The sequence below is a fragment of the Vulpes lagopus genome, chromosome 2 (genome assembly GCF_018345385.1).
Source record: "Vulpes lagopus strain Blue_001 chromosome 2, ASM1834538v1, whole genome shotgun sequence".
In the NCBI taxonomy this organism is placed as follows: Eukaryota; Metazoa; Chordata; class Mammalia; order Carnivora; family Canidae; genus Vulpes; species Vulpes lagopus.
The window spans coordinates 118,310,653-118,332,072 of record NC_054825.1 but is presented as its reverse complement, the minus strand read 5'-3'; the positions used below and the strand labels follow the sequence as shown (position 1 = coordinate 118,332,072).

At 38.2% G+C, this 21,420-nt stretch overlaps 1 long non-coding RNA gene across 1 annotated transcript; it reads left to right on the top strand.

Moving 5' to 3' along the window:
* Positions 1-618: 618 nt before the first annotated feature.
* LOC121485539 lies at positions 619-20,907 on the top strand. The gene is made up of 3 exons (XR_005986308.1): positions 619-884; positions 18,058-18,115; positions 20,859-20,907. It is a non-coding gene; the product is annotated as an uncharacterized LOC121485539 (long non-coding RNA).
* Positions 20,908-21,420: the final 513 nt, after the last annotated feature.

Sequence of the window (21,420 nt, the reverse complement as noted above, 5' to 3'; positions counted from 1 at the left end):
ATTGGTGAAATCGGAACCAAGTAATGCCATTCCCTCCATCACCAGATTATATAGGGGTCAAGAGCCAATAAGTGGGAGTGGGAGGGACCCCTCTCACTATTACACTTAATAACCCACCTAAGGAATTTTTGGTATCTGTCCCCACCACCTTGGACTGGGTGATTTGAAGGCCCTAGTTACCAAGGGATAAATGCTTCCAATGAGGAAGGTAGTCATGTTCCATGTCATTGGAAGCTGAGATAGCGCTCTCCCAACTAACACTTTTCCTGTCACTGAACCAAGAGGCAGAGATGGAGGTTACTCTATTCATCAGGGATATTCATTCCTATTATCACGAGGATCAGAGTAATAATTCTCCTATTCTCTCACAGATTTGGAGCAAAGTTCTTGGCCATAACTGCATTCTTGATTCCCTATGACTATAGCTCCTATCAGGCAGTTACTCTTCGATGGGCTCCAGTAATACTGTTTCATCCCTTCGCCTTTTCAATTTTAGCTTTCCACAATTGCTAGTCTCTTCTGCTCTAAAGTTTCGAGAGTAAAAGCCAAGGCTGTTGCAATAAGCTGCAAGGACCTACTCGGCCTATCTGAACTCTCTATTTGCCCTATTATGTTTCTGATTCCATCCCCTACCAACTGCCCCCATTCCCTCCGTTCTACCTACATAGACCTCTGTAGTATTGCTCAAACATTCCAGGCACCCTCTGCCCTGGGGTTTTGTCCTTACTCTTCTCTCGACCTGAAATGCTGTTTCCTGATGACTGGAATTGGCATCCGTATCATCCAGTGGAGAAGGGAAGATGAGAACGTAGGCATTGAGCAAGTGGAACAGACGAAGGAAGATTGGCTGTGTGGTGATCTTAACTGAGTCTGAGGATGTGCAGGTGAGATATACTACAGTCTCTACTGTCGAATGTTTGGAATTTTCCATAATAAAAAGTTAAAAAGAACCTCTGGGATAGATTCTGAGGAGTTTGCATTTTAGCAGGCTACCTGTGTGGTATTCATGTTCCCTCCATCACCCCATGTATGAGGTTGTTTGGGAACCCTTGTTCCAGTGCCTGTGACTCTTCTTTCTGTTCCATCAAGTGGGAGGTTTCCACAGAGCTTTGGTTGCAGTTTCTCCCCACTCTTCTTGGTAATGTTCTGCTCACCAGCCTCTCCTGACAAGTCCCTGTCACATTCTTAGAATCTTTTCCTTTCTGATTTTCACCTTGGATGTCGGTCCAACATGCCAGCTCTTTATCCTCTTTATTAAAGCCTGATAGTTTTCCTCAAACTCTTTTGCCAGAAGATCAGTGGACATTCTGCTCTCACATAATTACAGGGTGCCTCGGGCAACAAGATAAACACAGAACATGCCCTTCGGGTCACTGGAAACACTCCCTCCGTGTTTACAGTTCTGAGTTTACAGATGATCTACAGCTTTTGAGCTGCCTCCTGCTAAATAGTCACAACAAAATGCCCGTTTGCCCTGAAATTTTTCTTTTAAACTTGCTGACACCTAGGAAGTTAGAAACTCCTGGGACCAAGAGGCTATAAACCTGTTGTACGTAGCAAACAGCTGTTAGTTTTCAAAGGGGTGGGTGATGAGCAATTTATATCAGCTAAGTGTCAGACAGGACACTTCATGGGCACCGTAAACACACAGAGGCTCTGGAGCCAAATTTTCCAAACTCTGGCACCTCTTCATGCCTGACTTCTCTGATGGGCTCCTTTTTTTTTTTTTTTTTTTTTTTGATGGGCTCCTTTTTAAAATCAATTAATTAATTTATTAACTTATTATTTCTTAGGCACTATTACAATGTAGTAGCCTGGAGTTGAAGAAAGACCAGCCAATAACCATAAATTCTTCTTAAATGTCAATTCCTTTCTCTATGAGATGAGGAGATCTGATGAGGCTTGATCTCTGAAGCCTTACTACTCACAGTGTGCTCCCCAGTCCAGACACGCTGACATCCCCTGGGAACTGGTCGGTAATCAAATTCTTAGGCCCCATCCCAGACCTACTGAATTGGTCTTCTAGACCTTCACCTACTTTTTCGGTTGCAACAAAGTACCATAAACTTAGTGACTTAAAACAGATGTATTAGGTTACAGTCCTGTGGGTCAGAAGTGTGATGCGGGTCTCACTGGGCTAAAATCAGGATGCTGACAAGGCTGGGTTCCTTCTCAAGGTTCTAGGAGAGAATCTATTTCTTTGCCTCTTCCAGCTTCTAAAAGTGCATTCCTTGGCTCCTGGCTTTCTTTATTTGTCTCCAAAACCAACGGTGTTGTATCTCTGACCTTTCTTCCAGAATCACATGTCCCTCTAACCCTAAACTCAGTGGGGAAAAGTTCTCCACTTTTAAGGGCCAATGTCATTAGATTAGGCCCATTCAGATTATCTAGGATGTTCCTGCCATCTCAGAGTCCCTAACTAAATCACGTCTGAAAATCCTTTTTGTCATATAAAGTGAAGTATTTCCATTTCCAGGTATTATGATGTAGGCACCTTTGTGGGCCATCATTTTGCTTACCACACTAAATTCTGAGAGGTTCTATTTGTTACAACATATTCAACTATAAGAAAATAAGTAGAATTCCTTTATTTGTCTGTTGTTGACTACATTCTTCCTGTTATAGGCTGAATTGTATCACAATACTCCTCTTCCCTGTCCCAAAATTCATATGTTGAAGTCATAACCCCTAGTACCTCTGAATATCACTTTTCTTGGAGTTGGGGCCTTTAAAGAGATAATTAAGGTAAAAAGAGGTAATGGGGGGGGGGTGGCACTAATGCAAAATGACTGGTGTCTTCATTAGAAGAGTGGATTAGGATGCAGACGAGCATAGAGGAAAAAAAATCATATGACAATGGAGAAGACAACCACCTATAATGCAAGGAGCAAGACCTCAGAAGAAACCAAACCTAGCAACACCTTAATATAGGACTTCTGGCCTCCAGGCTGTGAGAAGATAAACATCTGTTGATTAAGTCCTCCAGTCCATGGTGTTTTGTCATGGCAGCCCCAGCAAATTAATATATTCCCTGGTGCAATTTCAAAATATTTTAAGACAACTGTAACTACACTGTCATCTTTGCTGCTTTATTATTGAGCTACAGAAGTCCTCCTGAACTGAGTTTAACCACTTTTGTCATTATCTGATACTAACTTGATCTCTACCTCAGTGTTACACAGATTCATAACCCAGCCTATTTGCTTTCCCTGCTGACTCCATTTGTGGAAAATATGTGCATCCTTCTTAACAAACTGCATAAACTCAGCTCAGTTCCTCATAAAACCCTGGCTGCTTTACCCAAGATCATGTGTTTCTAATTATTCCCTCTCTTCCCAGGATTATCTGTCCTCTGCCAGTGAATCTTCTCTAACTACAAAAACACTTGGTTCCACCTGTTCAAAAGAACCGCCACCCCTCTAGTCCTGTGAAAGTGCTACTGGAAAAAGTAATCTGTACTCAATGTCTGCATTCTGATCACCAAGCCACTGGTCACACCTCACAATCTGACTTCTACCCAAACATTTGGCCAGAACTGCCACCTCTGGTATCACTCGTGACCATTTTTATGACTGCCAAATCTAGTAGTCTCTTCTCCCTTCAATTCTCTTTGATCTGTCTGTAATTTTGACAGTGTGGGCAGCACTCTTTTAGAATGCTTTACTATTTCTTTTCTCTTTTCCTTCTTCTCTAACCCCTCCTTCTTTGCCTCTTGTACTAATTCCATTTCTAAAACTATTCAGCGAGCCCTCATCATGTTTCAGAGCAGGCCTGATTCCTACCCTTAAAGAATTTGCTCTTTCTCTTCCCTACCTAAAATGGGCTTTTCCGATGTTTAAATGCAATTATTTTCCAAAGATCAACCCTTGAAAATCTCTTTTTTCTTTTCTTTTCTCTCCCCCCTCCCTTTTTTTTCTTTCTCATAGTAATGTCACTCCTAATGATTTTAACTAGGGCTTCAGGGCAAATGATTCCTAAAACTTCATTTCTTTTCTATCACTTTCACTAAACTTTTCTATCATCATGTTGCTCTACTATTTTATATTCAACAAATTAGCCAAAATTGTACTTACTGAAATTGTGCATTGAAAAAGAAAAAATATACAGTATTAAATACCTTGACAGACTTTAACATTAGGTTGATACTAATAATATAAATTATAATGTAAGTAAATGCAAAGACTACAAATATTACCCACACAGGTACAAAGATGAGAGACTCTTATAAAAGGATCTGTAAAAGGAGGCATGAGACTACATTAGAAAGCTAGTAAATCTTAGACTGCATTTAGAGACCATAGTTACTACAACAAGAAGGAAGGGCATTCCATTATTGTCTGGGCAGATAATACTAGAATCAAACTTTTGAAATAGTTGCTGGAACTTACCAATGGATAGCTAGCCAAAGAGCATGAGTAAAAACAATCAGAGGGAGGGAAACTGAAAATTGTTTCTATGACAAAACATTAAAAAACAAAAGGAAAATAATTTGGATTTTGGATTGGATTAAATCACTAGCTTCCTGAAGCAAAAAGAAGCTGAAAATCTACAAAACAAAGAGATGAAAAAATATGCTGAAGATAGCATTGTTTAAAGCAACAAAATGAAGTAGAAATACTTAGAGCACAACTGGCAGAGATAGTAACCTTTAAAAATGGTGAGTAGAATGGGATCAACCTGTTGCAGCTTTAGAGATACAGGTGAAGTATGATCTCCAGTGACATACAGAAAAATAATGACATTGAGCAATTAAAAAAGATCACCCTGGAGGCTTCTGAAACAGAAGAGCAAACTGTAGATATCAAGTCTTGACATATGAATTCAATGAAGCCTGTCAGAGTTGAAACTGAACCTTGTTTGAGGTTTCTAGTAGAAGTACTGAAATTCTAAAAAATGAAGTAGAGGGTGGCTCTGTAGTCCTTGACTCTTGAGAAGTGTCAACAGAAAATAATCAAACCACACAATTTCCAAAACCTGAGCTAGAGATTCATTTTACACCTTTATAGCTAAACCAAATGGCAGTGAAACACCTTGCTCGTATTTCACCAGTGATGGACCCTTAAGATTTCCAACTCCCAAAAGAGGAAGAATAATGAAATGGAGTAAAAGTGATATATTTCCAAAATGGTGGAAAAGTAGAAACTGTATTAACCATACTCCTGAGGCTCTCTGTCAGGACTGGGTGAAATGTGAAAATAAGAAGAATGCTATTCCCAGAACTTATTTAAAGTCCCCTTTTTCTGAACATAGGAATTATTCTGTCAAAAAGAAACAAAAGGCCTTCACACATTCGTCATCTAAGAAGCATACTCTTTATGGAGTCAAGCATCCATAGTTAGTATAAACTTGGCCTCTAAATAAAAAGAAAGAAAGAAACAGAAATGTGGAGACTTCTTACAACATTCTCCAACAATTCTTCAATCAAAAGCAAAGAAGATAATTGAAACAATGAGCTCTTCAGTGCTCTCAAATATAGAAGAAAATGTGTCTCAACCAAAATGGGCCAAATGGAAATTATACACAAATGAAATTTCATCTCCTATTACATATATCTGGCCAACTGATTTTGATTTGATGGACCATAAACTGAAGGAGAGTAATCATCAGATTCTCAATGACTTTGAACTAAAACAGCCAAATAAATCACTTTATGGAGAATGTTTTAATATAAATTTTATGTTTATAATCATTGTAACTTGCATTCTGACTTTTCAAAGATAATTATATATATTATGATTCATTAAATCCCTCTGTATATACACATTGCTATTTTATACAGGGCATGATTTAATTCAAAGAAAATAAGTCAACAATACCAAAAACATGGCTTCTTCAAGTGTTTGAAGAACTGACATGTGAGAATGTAGCTATAAAGGGCAAAACATGATAAAATCTGACTCATTATGGAAGACCTTTCTAACAAAGATGTTAAAAATTATATACAGTTGTCATATAAGGCCTCTACATCACCACAAATGTCCAAAAATTTAGGAACTGGGTCAAAGAAAAGCCATCTAACCTGATAGGGAAAAAAAAATGGACTTTGGAGTCAAAAAGTATTAAATCCAAATGTTGCTTCAGTGACTTCCACTAAGGTCATCCTGGAGAAGTTATTTGCCTCTCTGAGCCGCATCTACTCATATAAAATTGAATAATATTAACTTGGAATATTGAAAAGATTATACCTAGTATGTGCGAATCATTTGACCTTTATTATTATCATTTTTAACAATGTATAGGTGGAAATTTTGACTGAATTAGACCTAAGTTCTTTCCGAGTCTAAGATCTATGATTCCAGATTTGCTGAGAGTGCAGTTGAGATAACATAACATTGTCTAAATACAACTGACCTTTGAACATCATGGTTTTCAACTGCTAGGGTCCACATATATGTGGATTTTTTTTTCTATAAATACCATAGAGTAACTTTAAATGTATTTTCTCTTCATTATTATTTTAATACTATTTTCTTTTCTCTAGCCTATTTTGCTATAAGAATACAGTCTATGATACATATAACATACAAAATATGTGTTCATCAACTATTTATGTTACCGGTAAGGCTTCCAGTCAACAGTAGGCTATTAGTACTTAAGTTCAGGGTCATGGTACAGCTGTTTCTCTACATTACAAAAGAGTTATTTTATCCCTATCCAGAGGTCTCCAGGGAAACAAGATTATGAATATATATGGATAGATACAGATGATAGGGAGATGGAGATAGAGATTTTAAGAAATTGGCTCACACAATCACAGAGGCTGGCAAGTGCAAAATTGGTAGGGTAAGCTGGCAGGCTGGGGACCCAGGGAAGACGTGATGCTGCAGTCACCTCTGTCTTTGAATTGCCTGCCACCTGAAATGCCTCTGAAGGCAATTTAGGGGCAGAATGCTTTCTTTCTCAGGATATCCCAGTCTTTCTAATGAGGACTTCAACTGGTTGGATGAGACCTGTCCACACTATGGAGGATAATCAACTTTATTCAAGATTTACTGATTTAAATGTTAATCACATTTGGGGGAAAAAAAAAAAAAAAGCCTTCACAGCATCTAGACCAGTGTTTGATCAAACATCCCAGTGCCATAGCCAGGCCAAGCTGAGAGCTAAATTTAATAATTAAAATCTCCATTGTACCCCGAAGTGAGTGGCACTGTGTCAGATGATGGTGTCTTCCCATTGGGAGAAATAATCTCCCTGACTGCACAGGACAGCCTCAAAGGTTTCCTTTCAGGGTATCTCATCATTGTTCACTGACCAAATAGACCTACAACATCTCTGACTATATAAATGTATTCCTATTCTGTCCTATTTTCCTAAAATGATCATTTGATTCAGAAGTCTGATTTGGAAGGATTATGGCTTTGTTTGAGTTTGTTGCCAACGGTGACTTCCCCTTATTGTCCACAGACCTTCTGATGTCAGTTCCCAGTGCTGTGAGTCACCATTCACTCCTCCAACACAGGTGTGAATGTTCAATATGCTTGATCTCAGAAAAGCAAAATCATACACAAACTCCTTTAAAAAAAAAAAAATTTCATGTATTTATCCATGAGAGACACAGAAAGATGCAGAGAGAGAGGCAGAGACACAAGCAGAGGGAGAAGTAGGCTCCATGCAGGGAGCCTGACATGGGACGCAATCCTGGGTCTCCAGGATCAGGCCCTGGGCCGAAGGCAGTGCTAAACCGCTGAGCCACCGGGATGCCCACAAACTCTCATTTTTGACTCTTCAGTAACCTCAGTCATATACCTGGAGCCCTTAACAAGGCAGAAAACAAAATGACTGTCCTACTGGAGTGACAGGGATTTGTTTCTCTCTTGCAATGACACTGAGCCTAGGGAAAGAGCTGAGAGAATTGGGTTATTTCAGGATCATGTTTTTCTCTAAATTATAGATATTATTTCTCCCTGCCAAAAGAAGTGTCTCAAGTAAAGACACTTCAAATATTTCTACTTAAATTGTTTTTAAAGTTTCCAGTATGATAATGGTGGGTTTTTTTTTTCATCTGTATTTCAGAGCTACAGATCAAAATATCTACTGAGAAAATGGTAAAGTGTCTGACATAATGGTTGAAGATGGGTGATGAGTACATGGGGATTCCTTACACTATGCTATTTTATGGGTTTGAAATTTTCATAAGAAAAAGTCATAAAAAATGTCTATGGCATCCTGGCATTTTACTAGTATTTTTTAAATGAGACAGGCCAATGTTTTACTGAATACCTGTTCGTTAAAGCTACAATCAGTACACGTCAGTTTATATTTTTAAACTACATGACTATAATCACTAATCTTGCATTTGTCCCTATACTTGTACCTAGTTCTACAAGTTCCCAAGCTGCTCCCTCTGGGGAAGAGGGCAGCCATTTTCAATAGAAGCACAATTCTTAGCCTTTGGGGCTCAAGTTAGTATAAAAAAACGTTCAACGAAGCATCTGGTATAAATAATTTTCAACGCTCCTTAGAGGTTTCCTATGAGGATTACTGAAAGGCTGGCATGTAGTGGGAGACATTCTGGTATTTGGAAAGGATTGCTATTCACTACAACTACCATTTTTTTAGTAGTTGCCTCTACTACCCATCTCTGGCCTCACTTGTTCTCCACTGTGATCTCAGGAAACCTTAACTTGTATATAACAGTGTACAAGGAAGCCTTGTATACTGTAGAAAGTATACAAAAGAATAAAAAAGTCCTTATCTTTTCTCTCCATAATTAAAGCAGAAGGTTAAGGAAGGGTGAACTCCCTTTAGTGACTCCCTCTATGAACAATGACTTGAGGCAGAAGTCATAGATTTCTTCATGTAGACTAGTATGTAAAGAGCCTGACTTCTTAGAAATAGATCTGTCAACATAAAGGATAAACATAATGGGTTGCTTTCTCAGAATTCAAACTAAAGTCTTCACACTGCAGCTCACTCAAATTGCTTTGTTCTATTTGACATAGGTGACAAATCATATACCTACTGGATCCCTGCAGAAAAATTCTCATCTATAGTGTTAAAATTTTTCAAATAACATTTTTTTTAATAATAGTTTTCTTAAGCAAGCTAGATTTTTAATGTCATCTGTTGTATTTATGCAACTTCAGATCTTCTCTCCCAAATATACAGCTCCTGCTGAGCTAATAGTTTTCTATTTTCATCTTGCTATTTATAATACACTGATGTTTCTTACCAAGAACCTTTGGTTTAATCCACAAAACTCAAATCGACCATCAGAACCCATTGCCAGTGCTGAAATATTACTGTTTTAATGTCATTAGTCAATCATAGAAATGCTTTCTATGCACACATTCATTTCAAAATTATGTAAAATAAAATCCTCCATGGCTTTCAGATTGCAGCCCATAATCATTTTTTTGTACTTTAAAATACTCCAGACATATTGCTGAAGGAGTACACTATTTACAAAAATTATTCTTGGCTTCAGTTTTTTTTCAATGAGTTTAGAAAGCGTAATTTAGAAATTTATTACATTTGTTTTTCCTCCTTTACTGTGTCATCAACACGGGCTGCACATTCTTTGAATTGCAGTAAAGAATTTGGCTGTCTAGACACAACAAAATAAGAACACAAGGCTTACTTCAAGTAAATCACTAACTTGTGTTAGCCAACAATGAGCAGAAAGATTTTCCCAACACTTTCGCTCTGTTTCATTGGAGGAATCTAGGATCTAAGGATCGTATTCATTTTACATTTTCTCTTCTATCTTTTTTATTCTATAAATAAAAATTTTTAAAAAGAGAAACTACCAAAAAATGCAGAGCGTGGCTGGAGTTGTCCAATATTGATATATCCTTACTGAATAAATTTATGCCCAGTATACAATGTAAACTTTGTTTTACAAAGCTAGAAGCAGGAGATGTGTTCTCTTTCCCTACATTTGGCAAGTCTCAGTCCTGACCCTTGTTTATTACAATAATATCCCAGCCTATTTAAGGAAGAAAGCATTTGGAGATTTGTACATTGCCCCTTTCTTTTACAGAAGCCAAGGACTTATCAAAGGAGAAGTTTTCCAGAATCACTCATACAGAAGTGTTCTCTGGACTCTACCAAATTCTCACAGACTTTTTCCTTAAAAAAATTGAGTGGAAAAAAAAAATTGAGTGGACTGTAAAGCCTTCTGTCCTAGAGTTGAAAGAGCAGCTAAATTCACAGTAAGCTAATTGTATATGGAAGAAAAATGATTACTTTTATTATATGTGTATCCAAATCATTTGTCTAGTAAGGACTCCTTAAAAAACAAAGCCCTCAAAATTTAGGTCTCCATCTGTTCCTTTTGGTAAAAATTAAGAAACACATGCAGCCTTTGTAGTGGTTACCCATGACAGAAAACATAGAAGCATGCCTTATAGCTTCTCTAAGGGGATTTTTAAATCCTTATGGAGATTCCTTAAGCAGAATTACTCGTGCTAATTTTGTGATGCTCTATTGGTTTTACTTGTTTGTTAATACAATAACATTCAAAGCCTATTGTCTTAAATCTGGACTTACCAAGAGAGATTTCTAGCTCCATGTGGGACAGATTACTCCCATATTCCCATTACAAGCAATTCAATAAGTAAGGCAATGAAGCATCTATCTACGCACTAGCTGCTACTCTAAAAAACTTGATCTTTCTGTATTAAAACTGTTATGTCTTGATATTTGAAAGCCCAGAATTCAGAAGTAAACTGGATTGTTTACTACTAGCCCTGGTATATTAAACTTTGAGGAAATTTCACATTTTCTTTAATGTGGTGTGGTCTGTTTATTGTTTGTTGGCTTTTGTGTCAAAAATTTTTCCTGTAGAATCTTCATAAACAAATCTTCCTTAACACGTATGCCACACACTTACATGCTACATGCCTACAATTCTTTAGATTTAACACCTGAAGTTCAGTATCTCAGATAGAAGAGTGAAAAGCATATCCCCAGGATTATAAAAATTTAGCAGAGACTGGCCCATGCCATCATGAAATTTCTTTGAAGTTTCATGTTTTAAAATCTTATATTTTATTTTTTTTAATTACCACCAGTTTTGCATTTGGCTGAATACGTCTCTGATTTAACATAAATATTATGTCTCAAAAAAATTACATGAGTGGGGGCATCTGCATGGCTCAATGGTTGAGCATCAGCCTTTGGCTCAGGTCATGATCTGAGGTCCAGGGATTCACTCCCGAATCAGGCTCCCACAGGGAGCCTTCTCCCTCTGCCTATGTCTCTGCCTCTCTCTGTGTTTCTCATGAATAAATAAATAAAATCTTTATTAAAAAAAAAAGAGCTACGTGAGCAGAAGAGAGATTTAAACTGCAGATTTTCAGAGGTAGTCTTCAAAATATAAATAATGACAGAACCTATGACAAGGCATGAGGATTACTTAGGAACAATGGGTAGACTATGGAATGAAGGAAGCCAAGCCATAGTTCTTAGGGAAACCAGCTTTTCTGTGGTTGCATAAGAGAAGAAAGCCAACAAAGAAGACTGAAGAAAAGGGACACCTGGGTGGCTCAGCTGGTTAAGTGTCTGCTTTCAGTTTAGATCTTGACCCTGGAGTCCACAGATCTAGCCCTGAATAGAGCACCCTTCTCAGCAAGGAGCCTGCTTCTCCCTCTCCCTCTGCTGCTCTCTCTCTCTCTCTCTCAAATAAATAAATTAAAATTTAAAAAGGCTGAAGAAAAGTGGCTTGAGAACTAAGAGAAAGACCACAAGAATGCATTTTCTTAGAAACCAGTAAAAGAGTTTTTCAGAAAGAAGGAGTGATCAAATGTGTTGAATTCTTTTAAGGAATCAAACGAGTCAAGGGCCAATCTAAGGATGTGGATATTGTTTATGATGTTGATGAATACAGTTTCTGGGGCAGTCATAGAGAAGCAGTGATAAGAAGCAGATTGTGGGGCTTTAAGAGACCAGCAGGAGGTTAAGAAGCAAAGACAAAAGACATGGGTAACTTGTTCAAGCATTTGGGCAGTAAAAAGCAAAAGCGAGGTCAGTTGCCAAAAAGAGATGTGAGATCCAAGGAGAAGAACTGTTTATTTGTTATTCTTGCCTTCTTCCTTTCCTTTCTTTCTTTCTTTCTTTCTTTCTTTCTTTCTTTCTTTCTTTCTTTCTTCCTTCCTTCCTTCCTTCCTTCCTTCCTTCCTTCCTTCCTTCTTTAACATCATGTATTTGCATCCAGTAAGTGAGAAAGAGCAAGAAAGTGGGAGAAGTGGGAGACTGAACAGAAAAGAAAAGAATTTTCAGGTCATATGCAGGGATAGGAGAGATCCTCAGAGAGGAAGAGGCAGATCTTTTCCATTATGACTGGAGGAAAGGGAGAAAGGAAGGTGGGAGGAGCCTAGCAGTATATAGATGTGATGCTGGAACTTTTTTTTTTTGAGGTTTTATTTATTTTTAATAATAAATTTATTTTTTATTGGTGTTCAATTTGCCAACATACAGAATAACACCCAGTGCTCATCCCGTCAAGTGCCCCCCTCAGTGCCCATCACCCATTCACCCCCACCCCCCGCCCTCCTCCCTTTCCACCACTCCTAGTTCGTTTCCCAGAGTTAGGAGTCTTTATGTCCTGTCTCCCTTTCTGATGATGCTGGAACATTGAGACAGTGTTTATCTGATAGCTTCTATTTTCTCTATCATGATCCTCTGCAGAAAATGAGGTGAAAAGTGGAGAGAAATAGTTGAAGGTCAATGTTTGAAGGGATTAATTAGATTTGAAATCACTATAATGAAGAACAAAAGGACAAACTTGTTCAGGAAATAGACAATATTGCCTTTCAGTGTTCATGGCCAAGCAGAAGTGATTAACTATGAGGGTGCCTGAGTGGCTCAGTGGGTTAAGCATTGGGTTCTTGATTTTGGCCTAGGTCATGATCTCAGGGTCATATCCATAGGGGCTCAGCACTCAGCACAGAATCTACCTCAGATTCTCTTTCTTCCTCTCCTTCTGCCCCTCCCCCTCTGAATAAGTAAATACATTCATTTTTTAAAAGAAATTGTTAATTATGAATTTAATGAGGATTAGTCATCCTGGGGTTTTTCGTTTTGTTTTGTTTTAATGTCTATAGCAGTGCACAGAAGCTCAGAAAGAAATGTGAAGAATGTAAGTTCATTACTTTCTCCACCCTGATACCTAGATGTGAAGAGGTAATGTCTGGCTTATTTCAGCAAGCCCAATTCTAAAGCCATCTCATGAGTAACGTGATTTATTCCAACGGGGTACATTTTTGTTATTTTTAAGAACCCTTCTCGATTTCATCAAGTTGCTTCTCCCTAAAGGAAAGATCAGATCAGAGAGGTGAAGGAGGTGGTCTCAGGTATTGAATCGAGTAAGTGAACAAAACCTGATTGACCAAGTTACACAATATTAAGGGAACTGAGACACAACAGTGTGCACAGAGTTCACTAAGTGAAGCTCTTAGAAGGAATTTGTTCATAGGAATGATTATCTACTTAATATCTTGTACAAAATCGGAGAACAAGGAGCTAGGCTAACTTGATATATATCATTGGCCAAGTTCTCCTAAATTCTTACTACTTAAGGAAAAGTCTGAGAGGTCGAGTTGAATTCACAGGAATTAAATGGCCTCAATTGTGTGGATTGAAGGGTTGCAGAGTCAGGCAGATTACATAATAAGGCTTTGTAATCTTAGAAGATCTCCTTCCCCACCCTCTATTCCCTAATCATATACTCGGAGCATTTGTGTGGTATCACCAAAATGATGGGTGCTGTAACTACTACATGGGAATTGAGAGGATATGCTGTGATTGTGAGCAAATATATCATAATGAAATGAAGAAAGAGGAACACAGAAGAATGACAATAGAACCAGAGTGAAAGAGGGGTCAGAAGTTCAAGAAATATCAAAGGAACATTTCATATGTGAATAAAAACTGAGTGAAAGGGCAGAAGGATATAGAAATCCTAGGAGCCCTTCTTACTCTCTTCAAATATAAGGCAACAGAGGTATGTACACTATAAGAGGGTGAAAAATAAAAAGAAAGTGTAAATGATGAGAGTCCAACCAACATCTTCAGGAAGCAATCACAGAACCTATGGGATGCACTTCAGTGAAGCCACGTAAGCTTCTGGGAAACCAGTAGCAATCTACTAGATAGGGAAGCACAATAACAACAGGCTGAGATCTAGAGTTCTTAAATACTGTATGTCTTGCTACTGCTCTTAAAAATGTTTTCAAAAATTGCTCAAACTGAGATTTCTCATAACAATCCAATGAAAATAAAAGAACCATATATAATTTAAGAATAAGAAAAACTATGCACTTTTTAATATGATTGGCACAATGACTGTTTTGCTGCGGCTTTTATTTAGTAATGTCGAGAAACGCAAAGCTGTGAATATACATGTCATCGAATATATTTATATGCCTCTTGAGCTTTTGATGCTTTGGTTATAAGAGTGATAAAACCACTATCTCACACATAAATATGATTCCATCTCCTACATTGCCCTAAACCCTTTGGAAAGTGTGCTGCTTGTGCAACTCAAAAATTTTCAAACTTCGTTGCCTCAAATTATATTTGGATTAATAAATAAAATACTAAAAATTATTATTTTTTTCCCCATGGCTCAGCGTACCTTTATTGCCTCTTCTGAAGTCAGCCATCCTGTGCTAATCAGAGCTTTAGTTTTTAATCTTTATTCTGCTTTCTGATGAAGTGGTTTAGGACCTTCCAGTGAAGAATCTTTGAGGTAGACAAAGAGCTGCTGCTGAAGCAGCCTGGGAATCTGGAGTGTTGTTGGGAAGCTCTAACCCAGCTGATGGGGCATGTGGGGTGCCATATGAGATGAGGCACCGGCATTGAGAATAATGGTGAGAGTAGCCAGCATTTACGGAGGACCTTCTGTGCCCAGGCCTGCTGCCAGGGTCCTTGCCACTCTTACTCCATTCCATCTGCATTGTATGTCCAGGATATAAGACTTAGCATAGTTGTTTTGCCAATGGGTAAACTGAGTCACAAGGAGATCGATTGAGGTCCCCAACGTCCCACGGAATTTTTTGTAAAAACCCAGACAGTAAATATTTTAGGCTTAGTGGCCCGAAAGGACCTATTACAACCAAACTCCATAGTTTATAGCTCAAAAACAGTAGTAGACAATATGTAAACAAATGGGTGTGGCTGTGTTCCAATAAAACTGTATTTACTAAAACAAGTAGAAGGTCAGATTGTCCGTGGGCTGTAATTTGCAGAAGCTAATTAGATTATCTTCATGTAAATAGTATAGTTTATGTAATCTAGATTTATTATTTGTTAAGTATTTCTAGGACAGGGCTCAAACTATATTTTACTTAGGTCTTTATCTATTGTTTAAAAAAAAGATGAAGACAACAATTTAGGTGATACAAAAAAATTTTATTAAACACTTCATGAAACAGACTTCTTTTGGAGAACTGCAAAATGGGGCAGAAGACAGAAAGCTTCCATAAGATAAAGAAGAGAAAACAAAGAAGAGAACAAGAGAAATTGTCTGATTGGCTAGAGCCACACAGTCAATTTGGTTGGGAATGAGAAGGCACAAGGGAAAAAGTGTAGAGTTGACTTGGTTCTCAAGGATTGGCTAGCTTGGTGTTTAACGACTGGCGTCCACTGAGCATTCACAGAGACACAAAACCTATCTGAGTTTTGATTTGCTGATACAGCACCCTGCACAGGAGCTGCTCCATTTGGGGCTTGAAAATTTATTTCGACACTACTAACTCATTGAAACGTAAGTTTTATAAGGACAAAGGCTTTTTCTCCACTCATTGTTAACAACACTAGTACATAGTAATATACATAGTTAATAAATAAGCTAATAAATGAATTTGTTGTGTAAATCAGCTATACTTGCACAAAATAAAACTCAAAACTGCTTTACCTGGGAGTCTATATTTGAAACAGAACTTTCCTAAAGAAGTCTCTGGAAGTTACCATGTCTGTTCTATGTACATATTTAAATAAATGTCTACCCAAATATATTTTCAAAAGATAAGTTATCCATACTGCAAGTCACTGATTAAGTTGCTGGGGTGCCTGGCTGGCTCAGTCAGTGGAGCATCCGACTCTTGGTTTTGGTTCAGGTCATCATCTCAGATAGAAGGTCAGATTGTGGGTTGTGGGATCAAACCCCAGGTAGGGGCTCCTCGCTCTGGGGTGGGAAGGTTAGAGGAGTGGCGGGGGTTCTGTTTAAAAGCTTCTCTCCTTCTGCTCCTTCTTCAGCTCATGCATGCTCTGTCTCTAAAACAATAAATAAATATTTAAATAAACAAAGAAATAAATTGCTAATTTGTTACTCTTCAAAAGCAATATTTATTTCTCTTTGCATTTCCTACTCTGACAATCCTCTTTTCAATCCTACATGAATAACTCTGCTTATTAGAGAAAGGGTCAAAAGGAAAATTTTAATATTTTCATAATTCATAAGATTTTTTTTTAATTCCTTTTTTACATTCATAATTACCTTTAAAATAGAATAAACATCTGGCAATCAGGTAGCCAAGGGCTCTACCTTAATGAAGTATAACCAGGCTGTTCCCCCTGATGTCCAGCTTCTTTTTAACATTAGGCCTGAAGCCTTTCTTTCCAGACATCCAATGCGCCAACTTGCCCCCATCTCTTTGTTTGCAGAGTGCGAAGAGTAGTATTTTATAGGTCCTTGCGGGGATATACTCATGGTTATGTGGAGGAAGCTGTTGCTCAGCAAAATTTCAGAGCATACATGCCTGTCCTTCTACTTGGTGATCCCCCCAGCCCCCACTTCAGGCAGTAGGCAGCTTGGCTGGAAAACGAGTTGTACGTTCCCACAGACACTGGCTTGCACATGTCCTGCCAATGGCCACAAGTTACTCAGCCTCTCTACGCACTGCCTCTATTGAAACTTCCACTCTCCACAGGCATAGGGCCCAGCTCCACTTACCCTGCTCACCTCCCTTTCCCCACAGGGACAATCTATAAGGTCACGCCCCGCCACCTTCCGCCCCGCCACCTTCCTCCTTCTGGAGTCACCCAGCCCCTCCTGAGGTAGGGCAGGAACAGAGGGTCCGCAGTGTCTTTCTCTTTGTAGGCCTATTAAGAGCATAATCAGTGCTCTATAACCCTCAGGGGCTTTCCGTTTGATACCCAAGAGTCTCTCTGCAAGTGAAAAAAAAAAAAAAAAAAACCTCAATATTAACTTTCTTTCTCTTTGCATTCCTGCTTTATTGCCAGCTTGGAACATCTCCTACCTCCAAAAATAAATCAGGTACCGGGATAGATAAATACTAAGTACATGCATCCTGTTGTCCTCTCGTTGCATTCCTACTATAACAATCCAATCCTTTTTAAGGGTACATGAATAGTACTGCTATCAGAGAACAGGCCAAAAAGAAATGGAAAAATTTAGTATTTTCAAATGCATAATAAAAGCCAAAGTCTTTTCTATGGTCCGAGGGTCTTCAATGATCCGTCTTTTCTTATCTCTCTGACCTCATTAACTGTTACTCTGCCTTCTGCTCCCTACACTAGAGCCATACCGCCTTCTTCCTTTTTCTCAAAATTGCCAACCACATCCCCATCTGAGGACCTTTGCGCCTGTTGTGACCTCTTCTTGGGATTCCTTTTCCACAGACATATGCTAGCTCTTTTACTCCTTCATTCACATCTTCACTCAAACCTCATTTTCTCAGGGAAAGCTCCCCTTGTCACTTTATCCAAAATTACAACACCCTCTCCCAACATTGCATTCTTCCTCCTTTTTTTCTAACTGCTCCTTATCTTATTTATTTTATTTTATTTTATTTTTATTTTTATTTATTGCTATCATTAGTCTGCTCTTGCCAAAATGTAGTTTCCATGAGGGCCAGGTTTGCCCTGTTTTCAGGTTGCGTCACCAGTGCCTAGAAGAGTGCCTCCCAGGTGGTAGCACTAAATAAATATTTGTTAAATGAATGAATACTTGATTTATCTTAATGGAAAAGACAGACAATGTGCTCAGTATTACTTTTCACTGAAAGCAAGGAAGACGTAGTAGTTGAAAGCATAGCCTTGGATGAAGTTTCCTGTTCTCTCTGCAATGAACACCCTTCTGTTTGGCAGGTAATTTCAGAGTGGCAAGTGCACAATGTGGCAGCAGTGGTGGTCATGAAAACACAAGGTATTTCTTTGTTATACAGCCTTTTTTTTTCTTCCTGCCTTTTTTTCCCTCCCTAGCACAGAAGGGGCCCCATCACTACAGATGAATCTACAGCACATATAACAGACATTATCTTACACCTTGAAATGAAACTGACAAGACTGAACACACAGAAAATGTAATTCTTTGAACAAGAATCCTGCCCCGATTACTTTCTCTTTTATCTGCTATACAAACACTAAAATCTGACTACCTGAACGCCGACTGAGGTGTTTTAGAAGAATATTCCCTCTAAAAAGATTATCACAGTATCTTCTACAATTTGTTTAAGATACCCTGGCTCATCTCATGACTTCTAAACAGACCAAATCATTTAACAAATTAGTCTCATAAAGCTTCTATTGTGCATGATTTTTGCCATCCCAATGCCTGAAGTCTCACTAATTAACTAGCAACTGTGTTAGGCTTTTAACACAGAAATATGGAATGTAGTGGGTTTTGTGACAACTTCTTAAGAGACATGAAGCCAAATATCCTTGGGTTTTGCTCAGATCAAACTGTGCCCAAGTTATCAAGGTCAGGTCCATCTGCACCACTGCTTCAAGGACTTAGATAGCGTTGAAAATAGTTGCACAGTATACATTGTGACTATTTGATTTCTGCTATCTGTCCTTCTAGTGAAACTGAGATTAACACAGGGGACCTTCAATTGGAGCTTCTTCAGCATGGAAAAAAAAAAAAAAAAGGCAGATTTTGTTGTGGCAGTGAGTTAGAAACACACCTGGAGACAGACCAAATTCACATGGAACCATGAGGCTGCCATATTGCATCAGCTGCATCAACAAATATACCCATTCCCTTCAATTACAGATTGATGTAGGCCACTCCCCACTGCTCACATTGCTGCCACATAGAAGTTTTCAGGCACACACAGCTCACCAAAGTACATAACTCTCCCAGTGGTCATAGTGAATTCTCCACTAGCTAGCAAGAGAATATTGTGCAATCTGAGTTGACCAAAGGTGACCGGGGTACATTCGCGAGTTGGCCCTGGTGAATTTACTATGTCTATATGTAATTCACATAAAGAATATTTTACTTAAAATGTTATTTTAAAATAGCACCCTTATAGCTCTCATCTTCTTAGGCGTTGTGTATCTATCTCTGGTCCTCTCAACAACCCTAGAAGATAGAATTTTTATCCCTTTTCTCACAAATGAATAAACTTAAACTCAGAGATAGCAAGTGACATGTCCAAGACCACATGGCTAATAACTGCTAGAGAAGATTTATTCCAAGTCGACCTGGATTTCTCAGAGAGGAGACTGGACTGGAGTCAGTGAAAGAAATCACGGGCAAGATCATATTGTTGAAAGATTAGGGATCATTCTTCCTATTCCCAGATACTATGAAAGAAGTATTTACTCCCCGTGGTTCCATTAGTACAGCTTTTTTTTTTTTTTCACAATTATGGAAAAACTCTCACTAGTCCTCAATCTTCATTATTTTTCTGCCCTTCCTCCTGTCCTCCTAAATCTGAATTGTAAATGCATTTCCATCAGACTTGACCAGTAATAACAAACCTTCTTCTCCAGTTTGGAGCAGTGTTTCTCAATACTTTTTTCACTATCTCCTAAGCAAACTTGTAAGTCCCCTTTTCCCCAAAATTGTCCCTGCCATGAAATTCTAATTCCACAGATATATTGCATATCTGCTTTTGTGCTGTTACCCTTTGGAGGGCCATGAGCCATTGTTATAACTAAAATATGCCCTCACAACATATTTTTGCTTCCTTGGGGGCAATATCAACCTTGGTGAGAATGCATGGTTTAGAGCAGTGTTTCTCAACCTCAGCATTATTGACATTTTTGGCCATATAAATCTTTGTTGTGGGGTATTGTCTTGTGCATTTTGGAATATTTAGCAGCATTCCTGTTTCTACCCAATAGATGCTACTAGCAATCCCAGTTATGACAACTAAAAATGTCTCTAGACATTGCCAAATGTCTCCAAGGGGGTAAAATTACCTTTGATTAGAACCCCTATTTTAGGGGGAAGGAGAGCTGAAGGTCCAAATGGCCAAGTGTAGAGAGAGAACACTTTGAATATTTACAACATAAAAATCTGCAACCTGGAAGAAGATTTTTACTTGAACCCAACCATGCTGGCATCCTGCTCTTGGATTTCCAGAACCATAAGCAATAAATGTCTGCGGTTTATAAGCCACCCAATCTGTGGTATTTAGTTATAGCAGCCCAAATGGACTGAGATTTAAGGCAACTAATGCCAACTGGAGAAGCCCAGAGGCTCCAGGTCAGAGGTCTTAGAGATGAGAGTGATGAATGATCTTAGGAATCTGAACACCTTAGACAACTCACAGAGACTCTTAGTATTGATTAATGGTAAAGACATGGAAAACCAAGTAAACAAACAAATAATAAGACAATTATTAACTCTTGAAAGGAAGTTGTAGGCAGCACTTAAACTGTCATAATAGCATAAACAATGATCTAACAAATTTTCATTGAAATGAAAGTATCATATAATTAAATAGGGTGAAGGAACAGGACGAGTGCACACATGAGTGTTGGCATAAGGAAAACCATCAGGTGGTAAAAGAGAGTTCAATCTTTACCTTGATAAAAGTTAAGAGTAATGCCTAAAACTGACATAATCAGGAAGAAGCAAATTAAGAATTTAATTTAGAGACCTGGAAGCCAACCGGCAAAGAATCAGATAAACAAATTAAAAACTTCTTTTCCAGGGCAGCCCGGTGGCTCAGCGGTTTAGTGCCTCCTTCAGCCCAAGGTGTGATCCTGGAGACCCAGGATGGAGTCCCACGTCAGGCTCTCTGCATGGAGCCTGCTTCTCCTTCTGCCTGTGTCTCTGCCTCTGTGTGTGTTGTGTCTCTCATGAATACATAAATAAAATCTTTAAAAAAATAAAAATAAAAATTTATTTTCCAGAGTGGAGAAAAATGAGGAGGAAAGAGAGAAGTAGATAGTAATATTTAAATAGCTTTATGAAACTATGACTTTTCAAACAATCTGCATGTGTAAAAAGAAAAAAAAATATTTTTAAAAAATAAGGGAAGGAGGAAAGAAAGAAAAAGTACAAGTAAAAGATGGTATGAGATTGTATGAGTTTTTAAAATCTTTTTATAAAAGATTGTAAAAATGAAATTTTTAAGTATTTTTTGGTTTTAATATTTAAAGTTATCATCTATTCTCAACTCAATGACTTTAAAAAAAATCAAACACACTGACTTCAATTTAGGAAATATTCAGGCAGGAGGTGTTATTACTTAATAATTAAATGATACATAG